This window comes from Elephas maximus, chromosome 6 (assembly GCF_024166365.1).
Source record: "Elephas maximus indicus isolate mEleMax1 chromosome 6, mEleMax1 primary haplotype, whole genome shotgun sequence".
In the NCBI taxonomy this organism is placed as follows: Eukaryota; Metazoa; Chordata; class Mammalia; order Proboscidea; family Elephantidae; genus Elephas; species Elephas maximus.
In genome coordinates this window covers 47,817,282-47,835,976 of record NC_064824.1, presented here as the reverse complement: position 1 = coordinate 47,835,976, position 18,695 = coordinate 47,817,282, and positions in this window count along the sequence as shown.

The window sequence follows — 18,695 nt, the reverse complement described above, 5'->3', positions numbered from 1 at the left end:
TTGACCTGGTTATCAGGGCACCTAAATTAATTTCTGATAAAGCAATGTCTTGCTTTATTGAGGACTCTGAGGAGGCTTTGTTAGAAGAGAGGGACTTCCCTGGGCCCTGAAAGTTATACCATGGAGGCTAGGTCTCATTCTGCATCCGCATGGTCATCCCATTCTACATATGAGGAGCCAGGTTCTGAAAACTGGGGGGAGGTCAGATAGCTGGTAAGTAGTGGAGGTGAGTTTGAACCTAGCTCTGCTGCCTCTAATGCTACACTGCTCTGCCCCATTGTGCAACCTCTCTATGATAACTCACTATTCTACTCACCATCCTACTTAGAACCTGACCTTGCCAGATGTACTCCATGAAGAACCCTGAATGACGACCCCAAAGCCTGATTCTGGATAGCCAAAGAGGGAACTCGAGAAGTTGCAGCAAACTCTCCCAGGTGAATGAGGGCTTGTGGCAAGTTTTTGAGGCCTGTGCCCATGTGCAGTCTTGTTATTGGGTACTTCTTGGCTCTTTCTCTGTCTCATGTGGGTCTTACCCAAGTCCACGTCTATACGTAGGCCAAATTTGAGAGAATCTATAGATTCGGGAGCTACCAGACTGCTGTGGGGCCAGGTGTTTTGCAGAAAGATTAATCTGGATACTTTGCCTCCAGAGATTTCATCCCCTGGGATTTGGAAAGCGAATACCAGTGCGAACAAGCTCGCCTGCTAATCTAAAGATTAGAGGTTTGAACTCACCCAGTGGCACCATGGACGAAAGACCTGGTGATCTGCTTCTAAAGATTATAGACAAGGAAACCCCATGGAGTAGTTTACCTCTGTAACACATGGGGTTGCCATGAATTGGAACTGACTCTATCGCAACGGGTTAGTGTCAGCCTACATGAAAAGAAGCCCTTGAAACTGACTTTAGAGGCACACGAAGAAAATGTTGAATTACTCTTTCACATGTGAACAGCAGCCAAAAATGTGGCTTTGAATTTTCCTTTCATTTTTGCTTTGTTTGGTTTTGTTTATATTATTAATGATTCCCCACCTAATTTCTTTTTTGTCCAGTGAAAACAAGCATAATAATCACAGCACAAAACTTCATCTAAATTATATATGCATGACACTATTTTAAATGTTTTACATGTATTAACTCAATCTCCACAACAGTCCTATGAGGCAGGTGCGATTTGTATCATTCCCAGTTTAATTCTTCCAAGGTCACACAAGCAGTAACTGGTGGAGCCATCATTTGAAACCAGGTAGTCTGACTCCAAAGTGTGTGCTTTTAACCACCATGCAATACTGAATAGTTCAGAGACTGGTTGGCTTTTATATGGATTGTTATATGATCTTGCTTCTCCAGTTGTACTTTTTAATCTCATGAAAATGTCCTCTGAGCACTTCTCATATTATTTAGACATATTTTGGGAAAAATTCAGGCCAAACATTTAATAAATAGTTCAGGAGCACCTACTCTGTCCAAGGCCTTGTTCTGAGAAATAAAACATACAAAAATGTGTATATTAGAATCTTTGACCTTGAGGGGCTTAATATCTAAAGGGAAGAATGACATAAGAGGTAGGGTAAGAGAATGGCCATAGGAAAGGTAAAAATAAAGTCTGTGTCAGATTAATTGAGAAAGCTATTACATTTCACTGCAGAAATTAACAAAAAAGGGCTCTGGAAGCCTCCACTTGTGACAGAGATCAGAAGAATTGTGACAGCAGGACCAGAGTATGCTCTCTGCACTGTACCATTCTGCCATGCTCTCAGCGCCTCTTTCCTGAACATCTCGGTCAGGTCACCTTGTTAAATCTTATCATAGCTCTGTGTGCCTATTTTTCTTACACTTAGCAGAGTTGCAATTTTACGTGAACCTGTGGTATTTGATTAATGTCTATCTCCCCCACTTTCTCTCTGTAGGGTTGCTATGAGTCAGAATTGACTCGACGGTACCGGGTTTGGTTTTTTTGGTTTCCCCCACTTTCTAGGGTGATTACTACACTGATTTTGCTCAGGTTAGACTCTCCACTGCCTAGCAAAGTGCCTGACACCTAATAGGTACTAAATAAATACTGTGTGAACCAATGGGGCACAGGATAGTGGTAGGGGGAGAAAGCATATCAATAAAGGTGCAGAGGGAGGATATAATGGGTACACTAAAGGAAGAGCCAGATCAGAGGGAGCTAAGGCCAGGAGATACATTGGGACCATTCTGAGAAGAGCCTTGAAGGCCAAGGTGAAGAAGCTCTAGTTGAGAGTTCTTCAAGGAAGAGCCCACTAGAACAACAATATGAAAATAGCTGGAAGTTTCTGGAGTCCCTGGGGTGGTGCTTGGCTGTTAACCAAAATGTTGAAAGTTTGAATCCACCCAGAGGCATCTCAGAAGAAAGGCCTGCAATCTACTTCTGAAAAATTAGTCTTTGAAAATCCTATGGAGCAGAGTTATACTCCGAAACATGTGGCGTTGCCAAGAATTGGAGTTGATTCCACGGTACCTGGTTTTTGAAAGTTTATCAGGGGGCAGTATAGGGGGTAGTGGAGAAACATCAGTTTATAGCCCCTAGAGGGATCTCTGTGCAAAACCATGTACTTTTATCCCATTACACCCTAAGCTGCTAAAGGATGATGGCCATGTCATACATAGCATTCCCCATTCCTTTCCTGCTGGGCTATATGGGTTGACATTTCTTCTTTATAAATTTGTCTTAGGCAAAAACTAGTAATCCCAACCACCTGTTGCTTCAGCAAGTGGTGATGTATTTCTTGCAACTAAAGGGTTCTTGTTACAACAGGACACCATTTATGACAAGGGGAGGTAAGGGGCCAGCTGTGTCCTCAGCAGGCCATGTTGGTTGATCTGAGCATACTCTCTTCTCTGGCACTGCTGCACTGCTCTGACATGTGGATTGCAGCCAAAAAAAGACGTTACTGGGAGGGGCTCTACTGGTGAGAGCCCAAACCTGGGAGAATCCAACTCATTTCTCTCTTAGTTCATAGTTCTAGTTTCTTCAGAGCTGGTGGTCTGTCACTCAAAATGACTTCTGTCTGTTTGTTTATTGGTCAATCCAAGCATCAGATAACATGTACTGTTCTGTACTAACAAGGACAGAAGGTCAAGTCTGCTCTTTTCTGAACTTGAGTCAGAATGGAAAGCCAGGCGTTGACTGCTGCCACTGGTGCATTGGATGATATCATAAATGGGTATGGGAAGGATCAGGGAGTAAAGGTTGCATGAATTATTCAACAACTAGAGGTCTTAGCTCTTGGCTTTAGCATTTTCACTCATCAGCTCTTCCCAGTATCACCAGTCTGAGAGCCAGGGTTGATTTCTCGTTTATAAAGATCTATTTGCTAGAGCAGGGAGAGCAAAGTGAAAGTGCCACTGCAGACACTGCAAATGGCAGATGCTGAGGCTGTGTGCCTGTCAGCCATTTGCAACATCCCTTATAGACTGTTACTAAAAGAGGAGAACTGAAGACATACGGGCAAATTAGGAGCGATTAAACAATAGCTCAAACTAGGAGATGACTGTGAGTGTGGAAAGGAAGAAGCAAAGGTGAGGACAAGCACAGACAGGGCAGGCAAGATTTGCCAATTGGTAGACTATGGCAAACACATGATTTAAAAAGTGCAAAGATGATTCTAATATCGTGAGCCAGGAGAAAGTGATAACGTTGATAGAGAGGGAAGAGGGTGCCCATTGTGATGAGAAGAAGCTGACATCAGATAGAACAGATTGCATTCGAGGTGGTGAGGAGAAACCCACAGACAAATGTCTAGCAGGCAGCTGGCAGTGTGACTCCGGACTGACGAAAGAGACTCTGTCTCTCTAAGGAAAGTAGAGAGCTTTAGAGGAGGAAAGACTGGAAGTGACCCAGAAGTTTAATCTAGATAATTGGATCCCACAATATTTATGAGGAAAGGGCAGTTTAAGAAAGAGATCAAATATTCAAATTCTGCAGACAAATAAGGAGATAATTACTGTTGTTGTTGAGTGTTGTTGAGCTAATTCAGACTCATAGCGAACACATGTGACAGAGTAGAACTGCCCCATAGGGTTTTCTTGGCTATAATCTTTATAAAAGCCGATCACCAGGTCTTTGTCCTATAGAGCCACTAGGTGGGTTTGAACCACCAGCCATTTGGTTAATAGCTGAGCATTTAGTCATTGCGCCACCAGGGATCCTAAGGAGATAATAGGGTTGAGAAAATCTTGCTGGACTTGGCCACAATGAAAGACAAAATCTGTGTGAAGTTATCACACATCTGTGTGGAGCAGAAGCCAGACCACAAGAGGCAATGGTGAATGCCTTGATGGGCCAACCCAGGAGAGGGAAGGGTTTTAGAAAAGAGAAGATCTGAACATATTGTAGGTAGAATGCAACTATACCAAAACCAAACCAAACCCGTTGCTGTAGAGTCGGTTCTGACCCAAAGTGACCCTATAGGACAGAACAGAACTTCCCCATAGGGTTTCCAAGATTGTAATCTTTACGGAAGCAGACTGCCTCATCTTTTACCCACAGAGTGACTGGTGAGTTCAAACCACCAACCTTTCCGTTAACTACCAAGCACTTATCCACTGTATCACCAGGGCTCCGATGCAACTACTGAGGTGAAAAAATAAGAAAATTCGTAATACACATGATAAAAGAGAGAGAAGATTATTCATGAAGAATTGTTTTAAATTTGGCAGTAAAGCAGCAAAATGAAGACCACTATTCACAATGAGGCTAGAAATTATCCTTCGTCCAAGTCAGGAGGCATGAGATAGGAATGGTGGAAGATGCAAAGACAGTTTGAGTTCAAATGTAACCTGAAAAAGTTTGCACTGAATTATCTCAATCTTGAAGTAATAATAGGAATCAAAGCCATTTTTTATAGCAGAAATAAATGTATTTCACACTTTGTAATAAAGATGGGCACCACACACACAAAAAAAAAACATTACCATCGAGTCAATTCCGACTCATAGAGACCCTCTAGGACAGAATAGAACTGCTCCATAGGGTTTCCAAGATGGGGGTGGTGAATTCAAACTGCTGACCTTTTGGTTAGCAGCCATAGCTCTTAACCACTTTACCACCAGGGCTCCAATAAAAATGGGTGAGTACCATGTAATCATACACATTTCACTGATACTTAATATACTTACTTTATAAAGCAGGTAGGCTTAAGTGGTGGTTTGCAAGGGGATAAGAAATAATTGCTTCCCAATTTAAATTTTAAGAATTATTTTACATCAGTGTGCCTATCTTCTGGTTGACTGAACAATAGTGATATCACTTCATGATGAAACGTAAGTGTTTTTAAATAATAAGTCACAGTGTTTGTTGACTATGAAACTGTCATGTATTCTCCATACCTCACAATTCTGAAGCATGTAGAGAGAGCAGTCAGACTAATGATAATGAGGAAGCAGGACATGACTGTCTACATAAAATGGGATGTCATCTCCTCCAAAGTCCCCTGTGCACGGAGTCAACAACTGAGCGGCGAGGCCATCAGTGTGCCTGTCAAGTTACAGCGACATACTTTCTGTCCACTTCCATTTGCTCTTAATTCATAGCACTAGCCGGATTTGGGAGACAATCTTCTTTTTGATGGATTGAAACACAAGCTTGTTTCACACAGATTCTGAGTAAGCGTCTAGGGGTGTCACTTTTCTATTGCATTCTGACATATTCCACAGTATCAACTAGTTCTCTTAAAAAGCAAAGACCTGGACCTGCAGTGTACAATGTAAGCACACCGTAAGTCAAGAGCTTTAGACTGAACTGAACCGTTACTTATAGTTTGGTACATGATAATAGTGGTAATGTGTCCAGGCCATTTATAAATCAACCTATTATATTACATTATATGTATTCCCTGTCCCCCTGAGTAGCTTTGTCATAATGAGCGGAGACATTTATAAATTACATAATTACTGGTTACTGGTTACTTTTAAATGTTGCACCGAAGTACAAAAGGAGATTTACCCCCAAAGCTCTAACTGGAGGATGGATGGTTAACTGGGAGACTCAGCTTCCAGCAGAATTACAATTTGCAGCTATATGGGTGCAACCCAGAGGCTTGGTCTTCTGCTTCAGCTTCACTTATAATTCTGAAAATTCTGATTGCTTTGATATTGTGTAATAGTTCCATTATTTCAATTATCTAATTGTTCTAAAGAATAAATTTTAAGAAGCAATCATTTTAGAAGACAAATAGACTGAGAGAAAAATTATCTTTGGCTTTCATTTTCCAGTATCAACATCATGCTTTTATTTCTGTTGTTTACAGAAACAATAGTCCCACCTACATGAAACCTCGTGAATATGAATAGTAAAAAGGGAAGTTTTACAAAGGCAGTTAAGAAAGGATTTAATACTGTTGTTGTTGTGATATTGAATCTTTATTGTTCCAAAGAAATGAAATATTACTTACATGTTTCGTCAAGCTCATGTGCTGAATTAATAGGGCTTTGTGATTAACTGTCGTGAAGCGTGTTTTAGCAGAGTGTTTGTCTCGGCTTTTGCAAAGGCTCTCAGTTTAAGTGGAGCCCTGGTGACACAGCAGTTAAGAACCCAGCTGCTAACCAAAAGGTTGCCCATTGGAATTCACCAGCCCTTCCTTGGACTATGAGTTGGAATCAACTCCATGGCAGTAGATTTATGGAATCAGTTCAAGTGTCTATTATTTTTGTGATTTCTGCGATCTTGCCCTATACTTGCAAAACCACACAGTTAAACAACATTCTTTCAAAGTCATGTACCTTCTGTTTTTGAAAATGCTGTAAAAACTCTCTGTTGAAATTATAGCAGATGTACCTGCAGTACCTTCTGCTATGAATGTCGACATTCCACCAAAAGCTGAGCACGAAGATCCCAAGGTCCTTCTGAGGGCTGTGACGTGGCCTCTTTTAGCATCATATTTTGATTAATATGCTGAAGAGAGCTCAGCCACACAAGAAAATCTAGACCATGAACTGAATAATGAGGAAAAATCTTGATTTTATTGCTGCCTAGCATGTTTATCTGAAGAAGGGTTTTTTTCCTCTGGTTTGTTGATGTGTTGGCCTCCAGAAATAAAAAAGTAAAAGACATGAGCTGTAAAAATGGGGTGCAGTTAGCATGGAGGTTCATTCATTCATCATTCACTCATTTATTTACCCTTTTTTTGAAAACCAAATAGAGACAAATAGGATGATCATTTGAGGTACTGCTGTGTATAATCTAAACAGATTTCTTTAAAAAGTAAATGCCAAACTAACAGGCTCATAGATTTCTTTTTCTAAGACAGCTTTACAATGAAGAGGACAGAATGGCAATTCTAAGGGAGACACTCAAAAGCATGACCTCCTGACCCTTTGGAAGTACTTTCTTTCTTTCAGGCCATGAAAATCAATACAGAATAATGTACTTTTCCCTTTCAGTAAGCAATGCTCTGAGTCAGGGATTAACAAATATTTTCTGTAAAGGGTGAGATAGCAAATACACAGGGCTTTGTGGGCCATATGGTTTCTGTTGCTATTATGTAACTGCTGCGGAGGGAAAGAAGCAGAAAGGAATGACGTGACTCTGTTCCAATAAAACTTTATTTATGAACATCGAAATTTCAATTTCATAGAATTTTAAAATATCACAAAGTATTATTCTTTGATTTTTCTTTCGACCATTTAAAAATGTAAAAACTATTCTTAGTTCATGGTTATCTAAAATCTGGGTGTACGTATACACACGTTCTAATGTTATATTTTTTCCAGGAGTTTCAGGCCTAAATTACACTTCTGCTTTGATTCGATATAATGCATTAGAATGTGGCCAACTCTTAGCCCAAATAACGGCTGCAATTTTTCCACATACGCAAAGGATAAAAGAGCAGCAGTAGATTAAACGGATGTTCAGGAGTCTCCCAAGTCCTACCTACCTTTCTACTTCTCCTGGTACTTGTCTTGAAGACAGCATTATGCATAAGTTTTATTTCTGTATTTGTGACTGTTTAACTCATTAGAGGCACAGGGCACAAAACACAGTTCTCTAACCTTCATCTCATTCCTCCCCCTTTCTCCTTCTGTATGCCCTCTTTCTTTCCTCACTTCCATTGTTTTTAGACTTCCCAGGACAAAAGGGATTTTAATTTGATAAAAGACTTCAAGAGACAAAATGGCAGAGAGAGAAAAACAAATGTGCCCTGAAAGATGGGAGATGAAACGATGAATGAGAAAAGGACCAAAAGGGAGGCGGTTTCTCATTAGGGCCAAGAAAGGGTGTCAGGAGGAGAGGTGGAAAAATCCATTCTCCAAACTTTGCCACTTCACCCTAGCTCCCCATTTCTCTTGCCTCTCCCCGCCACTTGCTCAGTTGCCTCCTCTGCCATCTCAACCGCATTTCTTACCTGCCTCTAATTTCCTACTTTTCTCTGAACTTCTTACCTGATTCTGTCTTTCATTTCCACTTCCTCCTTTATTGTTTGCTTCTTTTTTTTTTTTTTTTTTTTAGGACAATCTTGGCTCCTTGTATTTGTCACTACAATCTGCCTTTAACCTCTCTGTGCTTCCAGCCTCACCAAATGACTACCCCACAGGTACAGTCACTGGATGGCTGACCTCCACCTGTCTAACCAGGGCCCCTGCTGAGAGAGAGGCTCGGGCTCTAACAAGACCAGGCCTCTTGGTCACTGCACAGTCATGGAAGCAGCATACACTTTCCCCTTGCATTTACATAACAAAATGGTACAACTGGACCTGTAGCCACCAACTGTACAGGCCAGATAACTATTCTGCCTCTACTAATTTCCTTTTAATTACAAAATTTAGCTTTTTATCAACTTTTTGATTAGTTGGTTTTGAGTTGACTCTGACTCATGGTGACCCCATGTGTTCAGGGTAGAACTATACTCCATAGGGCTTTCAATAACTGATTTTTTGGAAGCAGATTGCCAGGCTTTTCTTTCGAGGCACCTCTGGGTGGACTTGAGCTTTCGATCTTTTGTTTAGCAGCAAGTACATTAATCGTTTGCACCGCACACACTTTATTGACTTGTCTGAGCACTGGGGATCACGAATGCGCTTGTGCTACCACTCTTTAGAGCTCAAATCCATAGATTCGATTACACTAAATTTTTCTAATAAATGAACTCAGTAACAAGGAAGACTAAAATTAACTTAGTGAAGATATACCTCAAGTAACATATCTTCACTGTTAAGAATTTAGAGTATACATAAAAACCCAGTGCCGTCGAGTCGATTCCAACTCATAGCGACCCTATAGGACAAAGTAGAACTGCCCCACAGAGTTTCCAAGGAGCACCTGGTGGATTCGAACTGCTTACCCTTTGGTTAGCAGCTGTAGCACTCAACCACTACACCACCAGGGTTTCCAGAGTATACATATGAGCCAAGAAAAGACAGAGATCACTGTAAATTCTACCAACCAGATGTAACCTCTGTTAACATTTTAGTGTATAATCCCCAGCATTTAATATAAACCTAAACGTGGGTAGGTTTACACACGTCTATCAGTCATAATTTGACCAGATAAGCAGAACTACTTGGAGATATACATATAATAAGGAATTTGACCTTCCCCAGTTATGCAAGGTGATTAAACAGCCTCTCTGAAGCTGTTGTCTTTGTGTCTGGTGCTGAAGTTTGAAGAACTTTATCAAGCTAAATACAACCTCTGAACTTCAATTTTCCCGTTTGTAAAATGGGAATAATAATACTTGTTAATTACTTTATTATTAAATAAAATCATGTAGGTAACATGCTTTTCATAGTTCCTGATATGTAGCAAGAACTCAATAAATTTTAGCAAATGATATTAATAATTATAATGACTAATAAATTTTCCAGCACCCACATTTACTAGTTATGGGCCTTATATAGCATTCCTTAGGCTCAGTTTCATCACCCACAAAATGGAGCCATTGATACCTTTTCCAAAATGCTGTTGTAGGGATTAAATAAGAACCTAAATCTAAAAAAAAGCAAATACAAAGTCTAGCATAAAAATAGTACTTAGTGAAAAACCTATGATTTTCCTTGTGCTAAGATTACTTCAGCATTTATCAGCTGCCCTGCCATGTCATTATCACCTATTGAGCTTGTCATTTAAATTCCTTTGGTCTCTTTTACCAGCATGGTGAAATGCCTCTGCCATTCTATACTTGAATAATTTTGTTTGTAGAAGCACAATGTAGGATTTTATATTTATCTTTCTTCTGTTTCATTGTAATATTTTTCTACCCAATATCTCAGAATGTCAAGATTTCTTTCAAACTTGATTCTGGATTCAACATATTACTTATTCTTCCTTGCTTGTTCATGCTTCCTATGACTTCATCTAAGATTTTAGGCCGAGTCTTGTGAAATTGCTGTTTTTATAGTTAAAAATAGTCACCTACTGGCAGTTTTGTATGGTTCAACCTAGTATTTATTACAAAGTTAAATAAAATATAACCAAGGACATGTCTTTGAAGTGACACTTTCCTAACAATCTTAATCTTTTCTGGGTCATGAATCTCTTTGAGAGTCTGATGTAAGCTAGTTATTCCCTTTCCAAACACATACGCACGCGTGCACACACACACTTCTTTTTGCTTCTTTACACTGTCTTGTTACCGTACTGGACATTCATTTCCTTCATGAAGCAAGAACGTAAGACATATAATATGGGAATTTATGTAATATATAAATATGAGTTATAGTTTTTAAATGTAAGATAATTTTTTCTTAAAAAATGCCTCTCTTTAAAGTAAAAAATTATCATTTCTTTAAAAATCATATCAATATAAATTGCACAAATAAAACTAAATATATAAGCCTTAATCATGTTCCACTTTCAATTTCAATTCGAAGAAACAGCTATTTTTCAGCTTCAACAAGAAGTAAACACTGTGGAATAAATGTCGCGCAGCTCTGTGAAAATCATCTTTGGACGATCCGTTTTGAGTTTTCATTTCTGTGCCTACAAATGCTGGAAACCCCGACTGACGAAGGTTTGTAATAGCAAAACAAATGGAATCAGAACATCCGTGGCTGGTTTGGCTAGATGAGAATAGACTTGTTTTCAAGAAATGGCAGAATTTCCAAGGTCGTCAAACTGAATTTACATCATATCATTTCCTTTGCTCTAAAGTCAGAGACGTGAACTTTCCTAAGGCCTTCAGTCAGCAAAGGAAGGATTATGAATCCACATTCCACTTTCAGGTCATCTGAAGAGAAGTAGCCGTCTAAAGAGCTCTGCAGTATTTTCAGGTGTCTGTAGACTTTGGCCTGCATAAAAATGGACAGGGCTTGATTGCTTTTCATTTTAGTTTACAGAATTACTTCCTCCAGAAAAAGAAAGTTTTCAGAGTTGTTTATCTCCAGTCTCTTGTTCCAGAATGTCTGCTTGGCCAAAATCTCTCATATTTTTAAGGCAGTATAAACAGTGTTGACTATAGGGATTATTCATGTGGCCAGAAATATTTGCCAAGTGAGGCAACTCAGAATGATACCCTCTATGCCAAATGGTTCTGTGAGCGGCTGTCTTTTCTTCTGTCAAATAAAAAGGGGGATGGGTGCATAGGGGTCAGGGACTCTGTCCAACTAGCTCTTCCTTCAGTGGAAGAACTTCCTGTTGTCCTCCTATAACTTGACACAGCTATTCAGGTCCCCAGCTATGATGGAGTAGATTGCTTTCCTGACAGTAGACAAATGTTTTAGGTTGTTGACAAAGTCTCTAATATCAACACACCCTGATATGCAACATTAGATTTTTAGTTATGGTTGACGTTTCTTTCTTCATTCCTCTTCTTATCAATCCTCCTGATGTGGGTGCTACCTAAAGACCCCCAAGGACTCTCTTATAAAGAGAGCACACTATGAGTATCACTCACCTTCTCAGGCCTCAAGAATAGCATAATTATCACATATCTTCTTATATTACTCAATGGATGAACAGCAACACACATTCTTCAAATAAAAAAATCTCTAATTGATACAACTTAACAGTCATACTCCATTATCAGTAACAAGTTGGTTTGCGTATGCTTGCTTTAACTATCTTATCATTACTGTAAATCATCACAATAATTGGTTGAAATATGATAACTATAGCAACTTTGTTCAAAATTACTCCTTTAAATTCCCCCCAAATTAATGACACTTAGCCAGTCCCTCAAATTTACTAAGTTCTTTTTTCATTCTGTATTCATTTTTCTTTATGATCCCAACTTACATTGTGGTTATATGTCTTGTTCTAAAATTTTTTCCCATAGGCCAAGCTAATCTTAATATGGTTGTTATTTCCATCTAGCTCTTCCCTTTATTGCTCATCTTCCATTGTAGAACTGAGACTCTTCCCAGGCTTCTTTTCCCTACTCACTCAAATGTGTTGCTACCTCTCTTCTAACTCCCTGTTATTGATTTAATTGTGTCCTCGAAGAAAGATATGTTGAAGTCCTAATCTATGTACCTATGACCATGACCCTGTTTGGCAATGGGGCCTTTGAAGATGTTATCAGTTAGGTTAACATGAGGTCAAACTGGAGAAGGTTTGGTCCTAATCTTCTATTACTGGTATCCTTTAAAAGAGAAGAGGCACAAAGACCGAAAGACAATGATCATATGAACATGCGTACACAAGCCAGAAACACCAAGGATTGTTGGCTCTAACCAGAAGCCAGGAGAGAGGCGTGAAATAGTTTCTCTCTCAGAGCCCTCAAACGGAACAGCACAGCCAACACCTTGATTTCAGACTCCAACCTCCAGAACTGAAAGACAATAAATTTCTGTTCACACAGCCTCCCAGTTTGTGACATTTTGCTGCGACAGCACTAGGAAACTAATGTACCACTCCAAAGAAGACATTTACCAAGGCTTCTACTTGGCCAACTATCTAACAGTACTCTTTCATAAAATACTCCATATCATGGATCTGAATTCTCAAGTTCAAAGATTTTCATAGAGAATAACGTTTGATGTATAGTACAATTATTTATTTCCCCATTAGTAGATCTGTTTCTGTACAAAAATGATTTTCTTCCATTCTTCATTCTTACCCATGAATCCCTATAAACAAAATGTCAGTGTTAGCAAAGATGGTATTTATTTACTAGTTTCTATGATTCAATTTCAATTTGTTTAAAACTTTTACTCAGTGAGTAGATTATAAAAATTAGAGAAAATAAGAATTTCTCTCAATTATATTCAATCTTACATCGCCAGATACTTACTTGGAAACTCGTGTATAATCACTATTATTTACACATCACTCTTATTATTCTCCATAGCATTGTTCAGATTTATTTTACAGATGTCCTAAGCAGTTTTGCTGTGAGTCGGAATTAACTCGACAACAACTGGTTTTTTTTTTTTTTTTTTTTTTTTTGGTATAAGCAGTTCAGTGGGTATTCTTGTACCCACAATACCCTCAGAATTCATAAGATGCACCTTGTCCTTTTTCAGGAGTCCATATTCAATTATTGTAAGGATGTGATTTTCAAAAATTTTAAGCCATGAAACCCTTATTTCCTTGAAGAAAATATTGTTCAGAGCACTTTATATAGAAATCATATAAAAATGAATATCTTCTAGTTGAAGAGAGAGAGAGGCAGGTGTGGGAAGGAGGTCTACTCTGCAGCTTTATAGAGTCCCTGCAAAACACAGCTTGAAAGTCAATTTTGCAAGCCATCGCCAAGTTAAGCCAAGTTTTTTTCTTTTTATGAAATCTCTTTAATTTATTTTTTGAATATTCATTGAGTACCTACCACTTGCAAAACACTGTTCTATGCATTAAGTATATCCTATTCCCATCTCCAAAGTCATACCTTTCTATCAGAAGAAGAAATGAAAACACTGTCTACCTCCTTGAGTGTCTTAAAAAACCAGGAACCCATTCCAGGCAGCTTCTGATGATTACATTCTTTGCAACATATATAAGCGCATATGAAAACTAGTTTCCATTTAAAAAATTTGGTCCTGAACCCTCAAGTGTGAATGGCATTGAGCGGGGAGCATGGTACACAGAGTGGAGAATATGATTGCCCACACCAGTAAGGAAAGCTCAGGCTCTCCAGTGGTATTTCCATCAGTGACCCTGGACCCTAATAGAGAGTACTCAGTCTGCCCTGCACATGCTGTACCTCTCCCTTCCTCTTCCCCTTTGTTCATGCTTTCTACTCTGAATGGGCTGCTCTTCCTCTCTTCTTCGTTTATTAAGATTCCGTCCTTGAAGTCTCTTCACACTCAGCCAAAAACAATTTTTCTGTCATCTATGCCACAAACTACACTTCTATTCTCAAACCACTCATCGTTCCTTTTATTACAACTATTTTCATATCTTTTACATCTGCCTTCCTCTAAGAAGGTAAATATTCCAATGACAGGAGACATGTCTTTTTTTAATCTTTGCATTCTCAACAGTGCCAGCACCATGCCCTTGTTAAGTTCTCATTCAGTATTTGTTCAGTGGAATTGTGTGTCTTTCTCTGAATAGTGGCATACGTTTGTAGTGGATGACACACAGGAGTTGGTAGATTTATCAGTAAGGGTTGCAGAAGTAAACCGATGATAGACTCAAAGGGTTTTACTGAAGAGATTTTAAATAAGGAACCACTGACAGAGGGGATGGGAAAGGCTAAGGGAACCAAAGATGGACTGTGAAGCATCCCTGAACGAACAACAATAGGAAGCCATTGCATAGGCCTGACGAGGCCAGGGGTGGGCATGGCATTACCACAACCTGGGGAGAGCTGGAGTCATGGAAGATGGCCTACATGATAACAGTTGTAACCTTAGAGGAAGAGACCCACTGTCAAAACTACGGCGAGACAGAGAGGAATTGGGGTGGCAGCGGAATAAATAACCTTTCTCTTCTGTCCTCTGATTTCCTGCTGTTGACTTTCATGGATTAAACTTAACTGGAAACCAGAGGGCGAGTGAGCCCAAATAATTCAGTCCAACAAGCGAGCTTCCCAGGGCAAAGAAGGGTGGAAAATAAAAGTCAGGGCTGAACAAATAGAGAATGAATAGAACAGGAGGCCACCAGGGCTCCTCAGAACAAGAGGCACTCCCCTCAAAAGGCACAATTTTAAAAAATTGATTTACACTGTTGTTAGGTATTTTTCAACAAGTTGATTTTCAACTCATAGTTGCCCCATGTGACAGAGCAGAACTGCCCCATAGGGTTTTCTTGGGTGTAATCCTTACGGGAGCAAACTGACAAGTCTTTCTCTTGCAGAGTTGCTGGGTAAATTTGAATGGCCAACTTTTCAGTTAGCAGCCGACTGCTTAACCATTGAGCCACGAGGGCTCCTTGTTGATTTACATAGTGTTTTTTTGTTGTTGTTGTTGTTTATTTTAAGGAGCCCTAGTAGTGCAGTGGTTAAAGCGATTGACTGCTAACTGAAAGACAGTTCAAAACCACCAGCAGCTCCTCAGGAGAAAGATGTGAAAGCCTCCATAGAGAATTACAACCTCGGAAACCGTATGGGGTCACTAAGAGTTGGAATTGACAGCAGAGGGTTTGTTTATTTTATTTATTTATTTGCTAAAGAAATTGGGGGAAATTGGTAAATGGGCACACAGAAAGAGAAGAAATAAGGGTAATACAGGTATCAGGTTTACAATTCCTGGATGAAATAGTGTGTCTCAGACACAGGAAAAACACTTCCTCTTCACCAAACAGCAGCATACTTTTAGCAACTCAAGGAAGGACAAGTTTGGGACCATTAGGAGCACAGCGTCAGCATAGCCATTGCCATTCTCATGGTGGGCCACATTAACCATGGCCGAGGTGAGGCACTCCAAAGTCTCAGGATAAAGTGTACTGACCAGGAGGAGCTAGAGTAGGACAGGAGGAAGGTGGAAAACACCGTGTGCTTCAATGATGACCTGTGGCTGATAGACTAGTTCATGAACATGTAGGAGAAACGCACTAGGGATGATTGCATGGATGGAAGAGATTTTGCAGGAGATTAAAGATCCTGATTAACAGATGGGGGAAAAATAGATGAAATTTTTGGCATAATGATTAACATAACTTGCCCTAAATCTAAACTTTCAAGAAGCTCAGAGATGTTAGATTACAATTATTTCACAAACAATGCAGCAACTTATACATTACAGTTACAGAAAGATTTTACATACAGACATCCATTAAAATCAGGTTCTAAGTGACTGATGTAATTTTATATACACATCGTGTATACATGTACATTTGTGTGTGTGTGTGTTTCCCCTACAGAACAAATTTTGCTAGAAGGGCAAAACTGGCTAACCAAAAGTGAATAAAAGAGGTAGAGAAGAGAGGCAGAGGGATTTTCTGGGGACACAGAGGGCAACGAATGTATCCCCTTTTCCAGTTTTGATGATGATTGGCTATTTCAGTGAGCTCTATTTTGTGTTAACTTAGCACTTTGCCCAACTCTCTAAAAGATAGAGATTGGCAGGAAAGAAGAAAACATGTTTTGGCCCAAAATTTGAAAATAGTTGTTCTATAACTATGGAAATAGTGAGACCATAAGGATTACTATAAGCAGATGTCTCTAAAAATGAGTAAAACCCCCCAAAATTCTAATTTCCTGTTATCACTGGAGCGCTCTCTTTGGTTTCCACACTGTCAGCTTCAGCTGGCCAGGTGGACTTGGAGAAATGGCTAACTTGTATAGAGTTTTCGTTTTCTCGAAGTGCAAGTATTTGCAAGCTAGTGAACATCTGGACCATCTCTAAGTCATTTTCTCCTAAGGATATTTTGAATAAAGTTAAGCCAATTTCTCCAATTCGCTGCCACATAACTTATTTCTGGCCCTGAAATTTTATTGAACTATGTGAATCATTTTGGATTTCATAATGAAGCATCAATTTATTATTGCCTTGTTCTTCTCTTTCATTTAATCTTGTTTGGACACATTTGGAAAAGACTAACAAAACCCTTGTGAGTTATGTATGCCCTTAGGTGATTGCTCAGACAGAATGTAATCATAGAAAGATATTTGAGCCAACCAAACTATCTAGTGCTTTTGTGTTTTTAAAACTCCAAATCTTTTAGACTTGGGAATTGTGCAATAAATTTCAAGACGTTTGGACTGAACCAGGGGGGAAACATGGCCTGTGTCTGGGTCATTTTCGTTTCATTTCATTAACTTCCAGTACTTGGATTAGGATATTCTTCCCTGATGTAAGTATTTTATTCTTCACTACATTGACGCTGATATTATTTTAACCCTGAAAAAATAAATGACAATATAAATAAGTACTAGTAATTTTTAGTAGAATTTTTAATTCTAATGGTCAACAGCTCTTCTTTGAGTCCATCTTGCCACTTGGGCCCTAGAAAAGTAAAACTGCTTCTTTGATGTCCAAACACTCAGTGTGAGTCCAAGGTGGTACACAAAGTGTGGATGGATTAGACAGAAGGGTTTGACTATGCATCTTCAGGGAGTCAACTTACTTTGTGTCCTTAATACTCAGGCAATAAAATACTTAAAGCAAATGTTCTTGGATGCCTATCAAACTGCCACTCCTCACTTCCTTCTTCCTGATTTGGTACCTGTTCTGTTTGTGCCCTGCCATTTTCCCAGAAAGGCAGAGAGAGTTGATCCTAAACCTTGCCTCTAGGAGCAATACTAAACCAGTTCTCAAGATTGTTTCCCTTGGCAGTGATGATTCAGATTGGCCCTGTCCTGGGATGCAGGTCTGTCCAATGAGACACAAAACAAGTTGGCCAATGCTGTAGAAAAGTAGACCACAAACTACAAATTTAAAATTAAACTTCGATGTTTTCTAAAAATTCACCGTGGAAAGGGAGAAGAGAAATGCTAAACCAGTCAATAGTTCGGTATCTACCAGGAGCCACTTCTTTAAAACATCAAAATTACAGATTTTCTTTTATACAGAGGCACAACCTGAGATTGGCTCCAAGAATTGCCTTGTGCTCAATAGGCAAAGAGGTCTTGTGAGACTCACAGAGATGAAGGGAAGAATCCGTGGCCAGAAAGGCGAGGAAAGACCTAGTAGCATTATCTAAGAAAACTTTAACAAGGGTATTTAAAGGATATGATGATAAGCATGTGAAAGGGGTAACAGCTGGTCCAGTAAAATATTAAGGGCTAATCATTTTACTGAGATTTTAACTTTATTTCTCCACCTAATGACATGCAGTGATATCTAATAGGGAAGGTCTGATTTTTTACATCATGGGGTATATAGAAAAACAATGACTCCATTTTTGAAAACTTCTGCTGCTGTACATTGTCATTTCTGCATGACATGCTTGTGACTGGGAGGTCAGCTGGCCTTTGACAAAGTGGTAATGCCAAAGATGAGAAACCAGAAAGACAGAAAGATTCCAGGGTGTTGACGATGTCATTGAGCTGATGAAATTAATCAACCCAAGAGTCCCTCTGCTTCTATGAGATAATATAAATTCCTTGTTACTGAGGCCATTGTCAGTTGAGATTTCTCATATTTACAGTCAAGAACTACCTACCTGATACATTGTTTAACCTGAATTTCCTTGCTTGTTTAGTGGAAATAATACCTGTCTTCCATAATAGTTGTGAGCATTAAAATTAAAAAAAAAAAAAAAGAAAGAAATACATAACACACTTAGCATGATGCCTGGTATACAGAAAATATGGGACAAGTGGGGCTAAACATTTCAGATGCAGAAATTATTTTCTGAAGAAGCAGGTAAGTAAGGTTTATAGAATTCAAGTTAAGACACACTTGC